Consider the following 2,500-nt stretch of genomic DNA (forward strand, 5'->3'; position numbering starts at 1 on the left):
CGTCACGGGTGGGAGGTTGGAAACGAGAGGGTCAGGGAGACAGCCATCCTCCTCCTGCAAACCTGTTTGTCCGCCCTAGGTGGGGACGGGGTAGGTAGGGGATCGTTGAAAATTGCCGTGTTATTCCCGTAGAGTTTATTTAACCAGCTATGTTACAAATTCTTATGGAAAATCATTCACCTAACTTAATGACTGTCAGCTCAATAAAACCTTTGTTAACTTTAATTCAAATCCTTATATTTTCTCACCACCATCACTACTACTCCTGCTACTACTACTAATAATAATAAACATAATAATTACGGTAGAGTTTCACAAAGGAGACAGCTCGATAAAACCGTCAGTGATTTGAAAACTAATGGTTTTCACTTTTAGATTACTGATAATACTGCTACTGATACTACTACGGTACCACCAAAATTACTACTACTACTGCCGTCTCTAATAATGATAGTAAACGTGACAATAATAAATAATAATGATAATAATAGACACGTCGATCCGTTCAGAAGTCCCATTCAGTAAAAAAAAAATAACGGTCTTTGCTAATATTAAACTACAACAACTACTACTTCTACAAATACTATTAGTAGTACTACTATTAATATTATTACTATCACCTTTGATAATAATGATAATAATAACAGGCAAGTTCAGAACTCAAATTAAAATAAAAAAATCCAAATAGTTTATCTACATAAAAATGCATCAGATGGAATGCATAAGCATGCTTATGCATTCCCTTCCAAGTAAGACAAAGATCAATTTACCATATAAGCTACTTATTCCAAAACAGCTTGGGAAATTTTTGAACTATCATTTCAGTTACATTGTTATTCATAAGAAAACAAACCATTTTAGATACACTAGTTATTGTTCTTTCTCTAAATTCTAGAAGTTCAAAACACTCCAGCATATATGGTCTATAGAGTCTAGACGGTCTAGAGTGTGAGAGATTGCCTCGCCACACAATGTACAAGCTTTGCCATTGTCATTAACATATTGCCAACAATAATTATAACCTACCCTTAGCATCGTATTAAAGGTATCAAGTTTAGATGAAGCCTTGCCATAAGTTATACGGGGGTTTTCGCTCATATAAAGGTTGTGCATCATACTACAGTATATTCACATCAACCGTGGATTTGACGTCTAGGCCAGTCCCTTACGACGCCCCTGATTGGCTATGTCTTTCAGGAGAGGTGGAACAGACATCCTACCTATGTGAACTCTCGAGAGAGACTGAGAGTTTCCATCCCTGTGATTGCCTTATCAACAGCCAATCAGGAGCGTCGTAAGGGACTGGCCTAGACATCAAATGCACGGCTGATGTGAATCTAATTATAGCACTACCTTCGGCTAGAATTCGAACTGCATTTTCTGCTTCCCAAACATTTTGTTTTTGTTTTATTCCTTTTTTAAATTCTACTAAGGCTCATAATGCTCTCAATATCAACCGTAGGTCAAATTCAGAACTCCACAGAATCTCTGTTGTTGTTGTTAAGGTTGTTGGCGTCTGTTAATGTTTCTTGTTACGTCGCGAACCCTTAGCCAGATTATTATGAGGGCGGCTTCTCCGGCGTTTGACAGTTCGCTGGAAACTGCTGCCTGGAACTGCTGGAAGTTTGGACACTGGGAAGTCTCGGAGTTGCGGAGTCAGGAGGTCGGGAACTTCTGTCCCTCCCCCCTTAGATTAGACTGGGTTGGGGGGGGGGGGGGGGAGAGGTATGGGGGTTCAGTTCTTGGGAGAATTTGTCATTATTGAAAACTTAATATGGGAGAGTTATTTTGCAGTTTTTCTACTTTGGGATGATACTGAGACGGACTATTATTATTATTATTATTATTATTATATTTATACACACACATATACATATACATACACATAAGGGCCGGAGCTGGAGCTCAAAGAAGATATATCACGAAGGAAGTAGCAGGGAAAGGCATCCTCATCTTTTTACAGTTTATTTCAATGCCGACGTTTCGCGATGAATTCCAAGTCGCATTTTCAAGGCTAAAGATATATAAAACAAAATTGCGAACATTAATACTCAATTTGATTTAATTTATATCAAAATTGTAATGGCAAAAAGGCTCTCAAATAAAAGTAAAAAAAAGGTTAAAAGTTAAAAATTCAACAGCACCTTCAAAGCCAAACAAAATTACAAGTACAGGACTTCACTAAAATCTTCGAAACACCTACCTATGCAAAAAAGAGAGTAAGACTAACTAAAATAAGTAAAAAAACAGAGTAAGGCACACACACACACACACACGCACACACACACACACACACACACCCACACACACACACACATCTATATATATATATCTATAGTATTATATATATATATATATATATATATATATATATATATATATATAACTTTATCACTCACACAGCTGTTCAGTGCATTGATACTACTACGAAAAGGGGGGGGAAACCTCATTAAAACTGGATGGTATTTTAGCGGAGATATTTATTCAATAAAAATTATAA

The 2,500-nt window shown here is 36.8% G+C and overlaps 1 protein-coding gene across 1 annotated transcript in view; it reads right to left on the reverse strand.

Annotated features, from left to right (window-relative positions):
- The window catches only part of LOC135203025 (thioester-containing protein 1 allele R1-like), a 405,497-nt gene that overhangs the window by 355,973 nt on the left and 47,024 nt on the right, over nt 1-2,500 (reverse strand). The window lies entirely within an intron of this gene.

The sequence above is a fragment of the Macrobrachium nipponense genome, chromosome 33, assembly GCF_015104395.2.
Source record: "Macrobrachium nipponense isolate FS-2020 chromosome 33, ASM1510439v2, whole genome shotgun sequence".
NCBI lineage: Eukaryota > Metazoa > Arthropoda > Malacostraca > Decapoda > Palaemonidae > Macrobrachium > Macrobrachium nipponense.